The 14,767-nt window shown below is 36.4% G+C and overlaps 1 long non-coding RNA gene across 1 annotated transcript in view; it reads left to right on the forward strand.

Annotated features, from left to right (window-relative positions):
* LOC109248219 (uncharacterized) overlaps nucleotides 1–14,767 on the forward strand; it is a 205,404-nt gene that overhangs the window by 119,150 nt on the left and 71,487 nt on the right. Inside the window, exon 3 of the long non-coding RNA XR_008421717.1 lies at nucleotides 4,681–4,744. This is a non-coding gene — a long non-coding RNA (uncharacterized LOC109248219). The remainder of the gene's footprint in view (nucleotides 1–4,680; nucleotides 4,745–14,767) is intronic.

Consider the following 14,767-nt stretch of genomic DNA (forward strand, 5'->3'; position numbering starts at 1 on the left):
TACATATTATACTATCCTAAATATTCCTGTAGAATTTATTAAATAAAACACACACACACACACATATATATATATGTGTGTGTGTGTGTGTGTGTGTGTGTGTGTGTGTGTATTTATTTATTTTGGAGAGAGAGAGAGAGAGAGAGAGAGAGAGAGCGAGCAGGAGGAGAAGCAGAGAGAGAGGACAGAGAGAATCCCAAGCAAGTTCTTTGCTGTCAGTACAGAGCCCGAAGCGGGGCTTGATCTCCTGATCATAACCTGAGCCAAAATCAAAAGTTGGTCACTTAACTTTGTTAAGCCACCCAGGCACCCATCTACTCTATATTTTATATACCTTCGAAGTACTACTGAATGCCCTTTCCATCACTGCAGCATTTGACTAGCCCTTCATTACCATGTCATGAAATGTGGTTTCTTGTCCTTAATGATTCTCTGTGTTATTTGCAACTCTATAAAAGGAATTTAAGTAATTGCAGGTACACTTACATCATACCAAATCAAGTACATGTGAACAGTTTTAATGGTTAATAATGTTAGGTAATTTTTATATTAATTCATGTCGAAATATGATTATATCCTTAGGGAAAGTGGCAAGGCCAGTTAATTTCTATTATTAAATTCTGACCTTGCATTTTAGAGTGAAATAAGTTTAGATTTATTAATTTATTTGTTCAACTAAAATACGTTCATTCCTAATTGTTTTCATTCCTGATTATATACTATGCATTGGTAAACAAGGAAAACAAAGCCCTTTTGCTTAGAGCTTATCAGCGAGGTCTAAAAGGCTTATAGACAATGAAGCAAGTGATTAGAATAAAATCTGCTGTGTGTTCGATAGGCTGATATGATGACTATTATTCATATTTTCTTGTAGTTTCAAACCAATACTAAAACAAATTGTTGGCTTCTCTGAATTGTTAGTTGGCCAAATTCCAGTGGGAAAATATTTTGAGTTTTAACTTAGTTGTCAACTTTAAACAACCTCAGAAATGCGATCTCCTAAATTCTTTTCTTTTCTCTGCATCATATCCATTTCCGCTAATGGTGAAATGTTTCAGAATCATCTTTTCTTTTATATTTGGTGGCTTAGTATACCTTTTTTTTAAAATAACCTTTTACATGAAGTTACCATACTGGGTAACTTACTACTAAATTATTCATTCAAGACCCAATTCAAAAGATGTCTCCTTCAGAACTCCTTGTTTGCTATCCAAAGTAACTTCTTAATTCTGCAAGTTCACCTTTGTGTAAATATCATTTGTATAAATCCATTGATATACCATGACCTATGTATACATTTGTCATAACTGTTTCTTTTAAACTTCAAAGGCAAAAATGGAATTTATTGCCTAGCTTTTGAAATTCCTTAAATATGGAACAAGTGCTCAAACGTAGGATTGCAATACAGTGATTGCTTGATGACAAAAAATTTGCACAAGGTCCAGAATGCCTCCCAGAACATTTGACCAGTTAATGACATCACTGACATTTGTTTACGATTCCTATTTTCTAGATTTGGGAGCTGAGGGTCTTTCTAACGTTTCTAATTTCCTCTGCTACTTTGTAAATTTCTTAAAGGCAGAGATAATATTTCATTCAACTTCACAACATCTATCATACTGCTCTTCACATAGAAGGAACTCAATAAATATCAGTCAAATTAATTAATAAAACATCAACTGAGCCTGATAAAACAAGATGCCATGGACTGGGGGGGGGGGGGCGGTGCTTAAATAACAGAAATTTATTTTCTCACACTTCCGGAGGCTGGAGGTCTGAGAGCAAGGTGCCAACATAGCTGGTTTCTCATGGGGTCTCTCTTCCTGGTGTGCAAACAGCTGCCTTCTCACTGTGTCCTCAGGTGGCAGAGAGCGGGCGAGGAAGAGTTCTGGTGTTTCTTCCTCCTTGTATAAGAGCACTAGCTCTCTTGGATCAGGGCTCCACTCTGTGAACCTATTTAACCTTAATTACTTCCTCACAGACCCCCATCTCCAAATACAGTCACATTGGGGATTAGGACTTCAACATATGAATTTTGGGGAGACACAAACATTCAGTCCATAGCAATTATTAATGTAATCATTAAACACATATAGTGGACATTTGATCTTGCTCTCATGTATACCACAAATAAATTGTGGAAGTACCAACCTTTTTTTTCTAAGTTTATTTTTATTTACTTTTTGAAAGAACAAGTGGGGGAAAGGCAGAGAAAGGAAGAGAGAGAGAATCTTAACCAGGCTTCACACTGCCAATACAGAGCCCAGAGTGGGGCTCAAACTCATGAACCATGAGATCATGACCCGACCTGAAATCTAGAGTTGGACACAACCGATTGAGCCACCCACACTCCCCCTTATTTTGTTATTCAGTGGATAGAAATAAAAAAAAAAAAAAAAACTACAATAGTGTTCTATATATGAATGCCTGGAAAAAGGTTTTATTTTCTTTCTCTAGTATTGTTTTTCAAAATTTCCAGCTATATCCTTTTGGGGCATTTTCAAATCATCCCAAATTTGAGAGAAAAACACCCTCAATTTCTCCTTTCTCTAACCGCCATGTCTAACTAGTCACCAAGTCCAATTAGTTTACTTCCTATATGCTCCCTGAATCTCTTTTTCCTGTCTGTTTCTGTGGCCACTGCCTCAGTTCAACCATTTCATTTTTATTTAATCTAGAGATTAATGCAAATACCTGATAGCTGGAGGTAGGTGATAAGCTGTGTGGGCAAGTGCTGACCCTGGAGTCAGCTGACTGTGTTCAATGCCCAGTTCTGTCTCTCAATGGCTGTGATGCCTTGTCAAATAAAATATATATGTGTATGTGTGTGTGTGTGTGTGTGTGTGTGTGTGTGTGTATATATATACATATATATATATATATATATGAATTAATTATTCAGCAGACATTTACTAAGTATAGGCTTCATGTGTATACATATATATATATATTTCCTCATATAATTCTAATTATATTAAAATAATTTAGTAATTATCAAATGAGATAGTACACTCATAATAAACCACTAAGAAATTCTCATTCTTCCCCTTTTTTTCCTAGCTTCTGTTTTCTCCTATATTCTCCCCAATGTACAAATCCCCTTAAAGCTCATATTTGTACATGCTGTTCTGTTTGAATTCTATTACTGACTTTCCATCAACATACAGGGCGAATCCCAAGCACTGTAGTGTATTATTCAAGGTCTTTAAAAATCTGAAACCAACCTGCCTCTTTCAGATCAGACATTTCAACTAACCACATGTGTCTACAGTCCTTAAGGCATCCCATGCTCTATTTCATGTGGCTTTGTATGTTTTTCTATTATTCGAATTAATTATCTGCTCTTCTTATTATTGATGTACATGTCTCTCTCCTCTATCATCTCAACCCCTTGTCATGTCTCCCCAACACTGCTGCAAATAGTCATACTTCACTAATCTTCAAGTTTTTCATTTATCCTTTCAGTAAACATATTCCTTGGGGTTCTGCTGTATTCTTGGCATGATGTAAAGAGATTAAGAAGACATGACACTAGTCCATGCAAATTCTTTGTAATGTTAGGAAGGACAGTTTTATAGATAAACTGATGCAGAGAGAGGATAAGTTCCTCACAAGGTCTCACACTTACTAAGCTGTAGAGACTGCAAATCAGGTCTTCTAACTCCTAAGCCAGAATTATTACTACTCTGCCAAGGAGACTCCAGAGCATAACAAATAGAAATGACAAAATTCTATAATTTGACTGGTTCCTGATACCACATATCGGTAAACACTTTGCACAAACCTTTATATTAGTTACTCATAACGTTTGCTGATGCACATAATATCAGAAATATATTTACTCATATATTGCATTAAATGGATGGTGGAAGAGAAAGGCATGCCAGTAAGGTAAGGTGATATCTTGGTAGTGTAGAAATGTCAGAAATATGCCATTAGTACTTAGGAAGGAAATGGTGAGTATTTAGTTCTTTATACATAACAGTCTCTGGTAATTTTAAGAAAAAAATAGTGTATGCTTATATGAATTGATTATTCGGCAGACATTTATTGAGTACTGTATGCCACATATTCTTCTATAAGCTCTTTTTTTAAGTTTATTTATTTTTCAGAGAGAGAGCCAACATGCACATGCACGTGAGGGAAGGGGAGGGGCAGAGAGAGAGGGGGAGAGAGAATCCTGAGCACTCTTCACACAGTCAGCACAGAGCTCAGTGCGGGGTTTGATCTCACAAACCGAACCATGAGATCATGACCTGAGCTGAAATCAAGAGTTGGAGACTTAACTGACTTAATGACTTATCCATGCCTAGTGTTTCAATAAAAGGTACAGTCAGAAAATGATTAAAACTAGAGGATTTTAGACACACGTCTGCTTATTATTTAAAATTTCTTACAAAAAGTAACAAAATACACTGTAAATGTAGGGGTTTATGCATTAAATTTATGACATAAGCAAACATCAAAAAAATTAAAAAATAAGAATCAAATCTGCAGGTCATCAAATTAGTAAAATTAGCAAATTGTTCTAATTTACTTACGTTTACCATTTTTAACGATGTGCAAAACTTTGCAATCTTTCTGAATATTAAGTAATGTTTTAATGTACCTTTAAATTTTTGTTTTTGTTGCTTCTAGAATTTTTTTGTAAGCATGTCTACTCTTTTTTTTTTTTTTTAGGACTTGTCATTCTCCTGTTCTAAAATGTAAAAAAGAAAATGGTGGGGGAAGGAGAAAAGAAAAGGTAAAGTAAAAGGTATACTCATGGTATTTAGACCTAGTGGACAGTATTTAAAAGCCCACACATGAAGCAACTTGTTGTTGGTTTAAAGAATAAGTAAGTAAATGACTAGCAGATTGGGACCTTTTATGGCAGAACAATGCAGGGATGAACTGAGGGCATTAGTCTCTGAAAGAAAGCTGGACCCATTACTAGTAATTATAGTTAATCAGCAACAATTGTCTTGACTAAGATACAGATCAAGATTGAGCACTAACCCAACAGGACTAATGGGGGTAATGGAGGATGAAGAAATCCTGATTGAACTCAGCAAGGCATTGAATAACCAGAGCAGATGATGCATTTTCAATCTGTTACTTTAGTCCAGAAAGCACTAGCTTTCTTCAAATCAGGGGTCCATGGTTGTAAATCTCAACATAGAAATTGAAAAGTGGTTAATGTTTAGCATAATGAGTAATATTTATTTATATGGCCCACACCACATTCGCATGGTGGCACTGTCTTTTAATCCTTGCTACTGAAAATGTGGTTTGAGGACCAACCAAATTGACATCTCCTGGAAGCTGGTTAGGTATTCAAACTTTCAGGCCATATCCCAGGCCAACATAGCCAGAATCTGCTGGTGACAAGATTCCCCCAGGTGATTCCTGTGCACTTTAAAGTTTAAGAAATACTGATACTCTAAATTGAGGGATCCTGGAATCTAATTATTGTGTTGCCACACATTAGTTATCCAGGGATAGTTTCTTAGAGAGGAACAAACTATAATAACTTGCACTCCAGTCTATGATAAAACTAGTGTATTTGAGAAGAAAAAGTCATTTTTTCTAGTGCTTATTTAATCCCAGACCACGTTAATGCTCACAAAAGGAGAGGTAAAAGGTCTCCTCGGGGAAGGAAGAGCTGGGTTGGTCTATGTATACAGTGCATAGAACACAATGTCTTCCATTAAATTAGAATTTTTTTTTGTTTGTATTGCAACAATCTCTGCCAAGAAGCCAATGTGTGTTACACAGATAATAATTCATTTTTTCGTCTCCAACTAGATAACCAGAGGCATCTTTCCTTTTTCATTCAATATGGGGAGAACATCTGAATCCTGAGAAAATTAAGTGATTTGGACCACTTGTTCAGTGGAAGTTTTGAGACCAAAAAGTAAAATCTTTCATTTCCCACCACTCCATACAATGCACTAGATTTAGTGAATGTCAAGGTCTCACCTAAAGTATTAGATTTTCACCTTCACTAGATCAATATAATACCAGATTGTTGAATTGCATACATTTTAACTTTGGCCTGTGGATCTCAGGTATTTATATTGTACATTGAAGTTAATTTTGATGAGCATTCTTAAAGAGTACAAGATATTTATGTATTTATTCAGATAACTGCAAATACAAAAGGAAGGATGTGAGCTCACATATATTAAAATTCTGCTATGCTTTAGTTACTTTACAATTGTATCATTTATTTCCATTAAAAATAAGACAGACAGGGGCGCCTGGGTGGCGCAGTCGGTTAAGCGTCCGACTTCAGCCAGGTCACGATCTCGCGGTCCGTGAGTTCGAGCCCCGCGTCGGGCTCTGGGCTGATGGCTCGGAGCCTGGAGCCTGTTTCCGATTCTGTGACTCCCTCTCTCTCTGCCCCTCCCCCGTTCATGCTCTGTCTCTCTCTGTCCCAAAAATAAATAAAAAACGTTGAAAAAAAAAAATTAAAAAAAAAAAAAAAATAAGACAGACAACAGGCCCAAAATGGAGTCGCTTACGCTAAGCCCCATGTCACTAAACAGACTGAACTTAATTACAGTTTTGGCCTCTCCCAGAAATGGAATCTTAAACCAGTCAATCAGGAATCTCCTGGTCAGTACTAGTGATGTAACCTGACTGATAGACTCCTGCTATTCCCCACAAGGAAGTGACCTTGCTGCAAATAACCAACTGTTTGCCTAATATAGCTTCCTCATTTCTGTTCCCTTCTACCCATAAAAGTCTTTCATTTCATATAGGTCCTTGGAGCTTCTTTTTATAAGGTAGATGAGATGATGCTTGATTCATGAATCATTCAATAAAGACAGTAGGATCTTTAAAATTTGCTCTGCTAAATTTTGTGTTGTTATAGTTTTTTTAAACATTTCTGACAACAGCACTTGATGATAAAGAACTTATCCTCATTTTTCCCACATGGAAACTGAGGCTAAAGAAGGCTAAATAAATAATTTACCTAATATGGTAAGTAGAAGTGAATGCAAATCATGTCTGCTTGATAGGAAAACTCTCTATTTACCATACTCATTTGGCTTGATGAGGATTTCTGTCCATATTCTACACCTTTGGAAAGTAATCATTTTCCTTATCCAAGAAGAGCTAAAAAGAGTACAAGAAGATTTTATTACAAATAGAACAAACTCTTGCTCCATACCTTCTGTCTTCTTCTTCTTCTCCCATAGCCAAATATTCTAAATTCTCAAATTTACTTATTCTTGCTCTTGTATCCAGTTGTCTATATAATATTATTATCTGTTAATTATTAAATCAATTTTAGATGTTAAGTATTTATTTTACGTTTTAATAGTTGAAAACTTAGCTCTTTTTAATTTTTTTTAATGTTTTATTTTATTTTGAAGGAGAGAGAGAGAGAAACAGAGTGCAAGCAGGGGAGGGGCAGAGAGAGAGGGAGACACAGAATCTGAAGCAGACTCTGAGCTGTCAGCACAGAGCCTGATGTGGGGCTTGAACTCACAAACCGTGAGATCGTGACCTCAGCCAAAGTCGGACGCTTAACCAACTGAGCCACCCGGGAGCCTGAAGACTTAGCCCTTTTTATATTTTCCACCTTTCTCTAACATTTTTATTGCTCTGGAGGCTAAGCAGTATCTTGTTTACTTAATTTCTTTTTTTTTATTTGAGAGAGAGAGAGAGTGCTTGTGCACAGGTAGGGGAGGGGCTGAAGGAGAGGGAGAGAGAGAATCCCAAGCAGGCTCCATGCTCAGCACAGAGCTTGAAGCAGGGCTAGACCTCATGACTGAGATAATAATGTAGGCCCAAATCAAGAGTCAGATGTTTAACTGACTGAGCCACCCAGGAGCACTTAATTTGTTCAGTTTCATATGTGCTAACCAACCATTTGTTTCCAAAAGCTCCAATGGATCTTGCAAATACTACTTAATAATAATTATTCAAAGTGCTCAAATTCTTTTTAAAATCAGTATTCTGCACCCCCCCCCCCGCCCCCCACAAAGGAACTCTCCTTCCAACGCCCTCCATCTCTTGCTAAACTTGATAGTTTTCTCTGGAGTTCTGCTGCAGAGTTTATAATCCCCAGACTCCCTTCCCTCTTTCCAGTGCTTGATTCCCTGTTTTCTGGATTGGATGTTTCTTTTCTTTTGGTTGACCCATCATATTGCTAAAGTATTCCATATACTAGTTCCCTGAGAAATGATTTTTGGGAGATACATATTCTGAATTGTTGCATGTCTGAAAATTTTGGGATTCAGTTGAGGGTCTAGCTGATATTCTAGTTATGTATTTGCTATATAAGACATTACACTGAACTTTAGTGGCATAATGTAACAACTATTTTTTTATGTTCACTAATTTTGTGGATCAAGAATCTAGGCAGGCACAGTGAGGATGGCATATCTTAGCTCCACAATGTCTCATATCTGAGCTGCAAAGGCTTAAGGGGCCATGAAACAGTCAAATGGCTGAGCTACAATCATTAGGAGTTTCCTCATTCACAGAGCTGGTACTAGATTGGGTTCAGCTGATGGACTGATGTGCCTAAACAACACAATCAGTATAAAATTCTAGGTTTAAAAAATCATATTTTTCCCTTTGGAATTTGAAACACTCGATAGGAATATCTAATCTGGAAACCAGTGATTTTCAGTTTTATCTCTTTTCTTTTGGATTTGTTTAGAAAATTTTGCATTTCATTGTTCTTTTTTTTTTTAAGCTTATTTTTGAGAGAATGTGTGTACATGTGCAAGCTGGGTAGAGGCAGAGAGAGAGAGAGGGGAACAGAGGATTCTAAGTGGGCTCTGTGCTGACAGCAGAGAACCCAATGCTGGGTTTGAAATCATGAACCATGAGATCATGACCTGGACTTAAGTCAGATGCTTAACCAGCTAAGTCACCCAGGTGCCCCAGATTTTCTCTTTTTTTAGTTTCTGAAATTTATATTGGTTGTATACTGCTTTTTTAACCTGATCTAATTCTTGTATGTTTCCACTTTAGTTATCCATCTTTTTGTTATTTTCACTTCCTAGATTTTTTCAGATTCACCTTATCATTTAAAAATTATATTTTTAATATGTAGGAGCTCATTTTGTTCTCTGATTAATTTTGTTCATAGCATGATACTTCTGGATCATAGATTAAGTATCTTTTCTTTTTTATTTGATGGTATTAATAATGATGATGATAAATTTTGTATGTTACCTGAGTTATCTTTATTTCATCTAAATTATTTCCTTTTTTATTTGTTTTAGTCTCTCTGTTTGAAGATTTTTCTCAAAGCCTTGGTAATCCTTTACCTTCAAGAATGTGACCTAAAAAAAAATCATGAAAATAATTTGTGCATTTGTGCGGTGGTGGTAATAGAATTCTAGAGGCATTCTAGAGGAAATTTCTAGCATTTTCACAGAAAGATGACAAATATTAATCCCTATGTAGGTCTTTTCTCATTTAGTTTCTCTAATGAAGAACCCCCACCACTCTCTTGTAGTAGAAGTATATACCTAGATATCAGTGCTCTGGGAGCAGCATGCAGTAAGGTGACTGACAGGCCTCACTACTCATGTGCAGATTTTATTTAATCCTTGTTTTTATTCTGGCACCTGACTTCCCTCTTCCACTGTCCCTGGTATGTCTCTAGTTCCGTTTTTGTTTCTGTTTTTGTTTTTTATCAAGTGAAGTTGTGGAATTTCACAAGATTTGGAAGTATTAATAATGGTGGGAGAAAGAGATCTGTGATCTAACCCCTCCCAATTAAAACTTTCAACCAACCTGTCTTTTGAATCCAAGCCTAACCCTTTCCTTTTATGTTATTTAGTTCTGGCAAGAAATAAGACTTTATGAGTTCAAGGCAGATGGGCTCAACTTCTCTTTATTATTCCCATCCATTTAACTTTCCGTTCCATCTCTTCTGTCATGTAAGTTACCTCTCCTTCCTCCATTTTCCAGCTTCAAAATGAGTTGAGCAATTATCTGCTTATAATCAATCACCTCTCTTGTTTTCTCTGTTCTTTTGGTTTGCATCTTTTCTTTTTCATTTACTATTACCTCAATGTGTTTTATGGAGGCAGTGGTAGGCAAACACATTTTGTTTTGTGGAGCGGTCTGAATATAATAATAAATGAACTTCAGTTCTCACAGGTTTAAAATGCAATTCATTCCTACCTTTCACACAAGGAAATTCATCACAGTCTAATGGGTGGTCCATTGGGTGGACCATTGGGTGCACTGGGTGGTCCAGTGCAATGGGGTACTTTTCACCATGGGGTCATTTGGGAATCCAGCTCCCTTTCAGTTTGATGCTCTACCACCAACCAGGGCCTTGACAGCCTACTGGATCCTCTGCACGTTAGGAGAAAAGAGTCTATGTTCTTTCCTACATCTAGGGTGGCGATAACTGCGGACTAAGGAGTTACATGTCACATTTGTACACATGGCTATGACTAAGCTTAAGAGAGCTTCAAAAATGTAGTCTGGCTGTACCCCTGTGAAGAAAGGGAAACAAGTTTGTGGAGCATCCAACTTATGCTGCTGGACACATCTATTCTATCTTCTACTTAATCAGAAGTTTCTAACATATTTTCTTCCCAAAATGTACTCATCAGGTAAATACATAGGAGACCATAGTTCAGTTTCTAATTTCTGGGAATTTAATTTACTTGGGAAAGAGGAATCTAATTTTAATTTTTAATCATCTGAGTGTAATTTCTCCATCTTTAAACTGAGGGGGTTCCTGGTACCCTTCTACTTGCATGGCCTTTTTGAAAAATATTAAAATAATTTACATTTAGGATATTCTGTTAATATCTTGGAGGAAAGTCACCATGGAAATGTAAAAGGACAAAACATTTGTTAAGGGGGGAGATTAAGAAAACAAAATTTGTTATTTTTCCCTGACAAGTTTAAATTATTGGTTCTGCTCCATAAACTCTAGACGGGGTTATCTAGATGGCTAGCCTGCCTGCCATTTTACCTACTTATAAATTTGGTTCTCCAGCTTTAACTAATTGTAAACTTTAATGTCAAGTACTATAATTAATTTTTTTCTGGAAAACTGGATTTTATCAATTATGTATCTTGTTGAGAAGCTCCTTTTGCAAATACTAATGCTCATTCTATGAAACCCATGCCCATGCATGTCTGGCTACACAAGTTTTGTGTTAGGTAAAGCAACCAAAGTAATCCGTTCATATGAACAACCTTTTTAAATGACATACTTCTCTTGTACATGAAGAGCAGCCTTTCATTTAATGCCAGTATCGCTCCTTGGCAGTAAGTTGAATGTTTAGATAGGCAATAACTCTTCTATTTTTTTCACTTGTCAGTTCTCAAATTGTTCCAAGAAAGCAAGCTCAGTGACAGAGAACAAATATGTGAAAAATCTGTCCTATTTTCTATAGAGGTGGGTTCTGGAGGCACAGCCAGATGCAATTGGGTGCATATAAATATTTTAAAGTTTTTATCATTAGTTGATATACATTTTCTATTAGAGTCAATAATATATTTTTTACCTTTAACTTAAAATATTATTCTCCTTCCAAAACTGTCCAATTACATTATGCTCAAGGATATATAATTAATTTTTTGAAAATTATTATTATTTATTTGGAGAGAGAGAGAGAGAGACAGAGAGACAGAGAGACAGAGTGAGAGTGGGGGAAGGGCAGAGAGGGAGACACAGAATCTGAAGCAGGCTCCAGGCTCTGAGCTATCAGCGCAGAGTCCAACATGGGGCTCAAACTCATGATTGTGAGATCATGACCAGAGCCTAAGTTGGACGCTCAACCGACTGAGCCACCCAGACTCCCCAAGGACAAACTATTTTTTTTTTAATTTTTTTAACGTTTTATTTATTTTTGAGACAGGGAGAGACAGAGCATGAACAGGGGAGGGTCAGAGAGAGGGAGACACAGAATCTGAAACAGGCTCCAGGCTCTGTGCTGTCAGCACAGAGCCCGACGCGGGGCTCAAACCCACGGACTGTGAGATCATGACCTGAGCCGAAGTCGGACACGTAACCGACTGAGCCACCCAGGCGCCCCAGGACAAACTATTTTTATTCCTGTGACCATGCTTTGTATTACTCACCCAGTTTGACTGATAAAAAAAAAATAGTGAAAATGCATTATAAATATCAGTGTTTCCTCACCCTATTGTGGAGAAGATGGTAAAAATCTATGATTTTTCACTTCAAACTGTGTGCAGCTACTATTTATTTGCTGTGTCAGTGGTTTTATGTCTATGCAGTGACTGATAGCAGTAATTTAGATAATAACCCAGTTATTTGTTTTATCTTTCTATTATTATATCGATTGGAGCAGCCTTTTTTTCAGATTTTTTTTCTGTATACTAGTTGAGCTCACAATTACTGTAAGAACTGTGGGATCCTGCTGAGATGTACAAGCAGAAATGTTCATTGGCTAATTGCATGAGCTTTGCATTATGTGGGATGTTGAACAATGCCTTGTATTTGTATTATTATAATATCATCACTACCTTTATAAGAAAAAGTGATAGAGTTGAAATCTTATACCTTTAATCTTAAACTATAGGTCATATTCTACTAGATGATGCCATTAAATTAAATAGCACCTTTCAAAATGATAAAATATTAGATAATAATTAGAATCTAAAACATTTGCACAGATTTATCAAACACTTATGAAATGTGTAGACATTGGGACTTCATTTTAAATTTCCTATTGGCGGTTCACAAATTGAACCTGTCTGCTCATGCTTTGTCCATTTTTCAAACTTTCTTCTTAAAAATTTTTTTCTTTATAAAAGATTCTTCTTCAGTATTTTTCAGCCAATATTTTCCCGGTTTCTCCTCAAGCTTTTCAATTGTTTACTCCTAGCTTTTCCAGTATCACTTTTTCCAATATTTCTTACTCTTGTTTTACTTATGTCAGATTTTCCTTAAAAATAAACATAATTTTTTAGGTTGGATCATATGAAATTACTGATAATTAACTGTCTTTTGACCTACAAAAATGACAATTTTATGATTCAATCTAAAAGTAATAATTCCATCCTATAGGCTATTTCTTCAATGTTAGATTTCTCAAGCATGGCATTTAGTTTCTCACAATTAAATATATTATCATTTGTTATCATTGTCATTATAATCTCTTGTATCTCAAACTACTTCATCTGGATCCCAAAGGCCACCAACACTCCTGCACTGCCTAATTAAGTTACCTCTTGTAAATACTCTTTTTGCTCTCTGCAACTTTTGGATACATTAGCATTTCTAGAGAAACTTAAGCACTCTGAATGCTTTAAACTGCCCCCCCCATGTTTATTTACTTTTGAGAGAGAGAGATAGCAAGAGCAGAGTAGGGGTAGGGGTGGGGAGACAGATATTCTGAAGCAGGTTCTTCATTGTCAACACAAAACTCAAGGTGGGGCTCAAACCCATGAATTGTGAGATCATCACCTGAGCTGAAGTCAGATGCTCACCCAACTGAGCCACCAAAGAGCCCCTAATCACTCTGATGCTTTAATATCCTGACAGTCCATCTACCTTTCTGTCCTTTCTTCTTTAGCATCTCCATGGCTCCTTTTGCTCTATTTTTATTGTGAGTCTTCCCCATGTCAGTCTGTGGACCTGCTTTCTTATGGCTTTAATCTTTTTTTTTTTTTTTTTTGAGTCTTCCACCATGCTCATTGTATTGATGATTGTTATGTGCTACTTTGTGTCCTCTAAAATTCATATGTTGAAGCTCTAAGCACCAGTACCTCAGAATGTGATTGATTGGAGATAGGGCTTTCAAAGAGGTGATGAGGTTAAGATGAAGTCCTTAGGATAGCCCTAATCCAATCTGGTATCCATAAAAAAGAAGAAATGTGGACTCACAAAATGACACAGGGGATGTACACATATAGAGAAGAGACCACCTGAGGGCACATAGTGAAGGCAGCCCTCTACAAGGCTCATCTGCATCCTTATTAGCAAGCCAAAGAGGCACCAAAAGACACCAAATATGCTGACACATTGATCATGAACTTCTGGTCTTAAGAACTGTGAAAAAATAAATTTCTGTTTAAGCCAGTCACCCAGTCTGTGGTATTTTGTTATGGCAGCCCTACCTAGCAAACTAAACAATGATCTATGTCTTCTTCACTTTTATTTTCCTATGGATTAGAAATCCTGGTAGATGTTTCATAATAAACAAATGGTGCTTGAACAAATTTGGAGAACTTTATGGATATAAAACCACTGTATTGAGATTTGTAAGGCACATAGGATATTAAAGACTCAGATGTTCTGCAGTAAAGGATTATTTTGATTCAATGCTTCTCAAATTTATACTTATTTAGCCATGACTGCTTTTTATTTTATTTTTATATCTTATTTAATACCTTATAACATCCCATGGAACATATTTTGGAAAATGCTATTCTGTGTCTCTGACTGTAACCTCAGAGCTCATATTTTCAGTTCTGAATCTCTACTTGCCTAATAGTTAATTTCTACCTTCATATCATTGTTTTCTCTCAAAACCTTATTTGATTTTCTGTATTGTGTAAATCCAGTTTCTCTATTATCCAAGCTCAAACCCTGTGCCATTTCATAGTCTTCTCTGTTTCCCACAGTGAACAAGGTAAAAAGTCCTGACAATTCTTCTGTAGGCTCTGATTCCCTCATATCGTTCTAGAGCAGGAATCTGTCATGATATGTTTGGTTTATTGCAATAGGTCCCTTACTGACCTTGGCTTTTTTTCTCTTCATGCTGGGCCATACCACATGACTCAAATTTCCAATGTTCTTTAATTCTTAAAATTACTT

The sequence above is a fragment of the Panthera pardus genome, unplaced genomic scaffold (genome assembly GCF_024362965.1).
Source record: "Panthera pardus isolate Hobbes unplaced genomic scaffold, ASM2436296v1 HiC_scaffold_13, whole genome shotgun sequence".
Classification (NCBI taxonomy): Eukaryota; Metazoa; Chordata; class Mammalia; order Carnivora; family Felidae; genus Panthera; species Panthera pardus.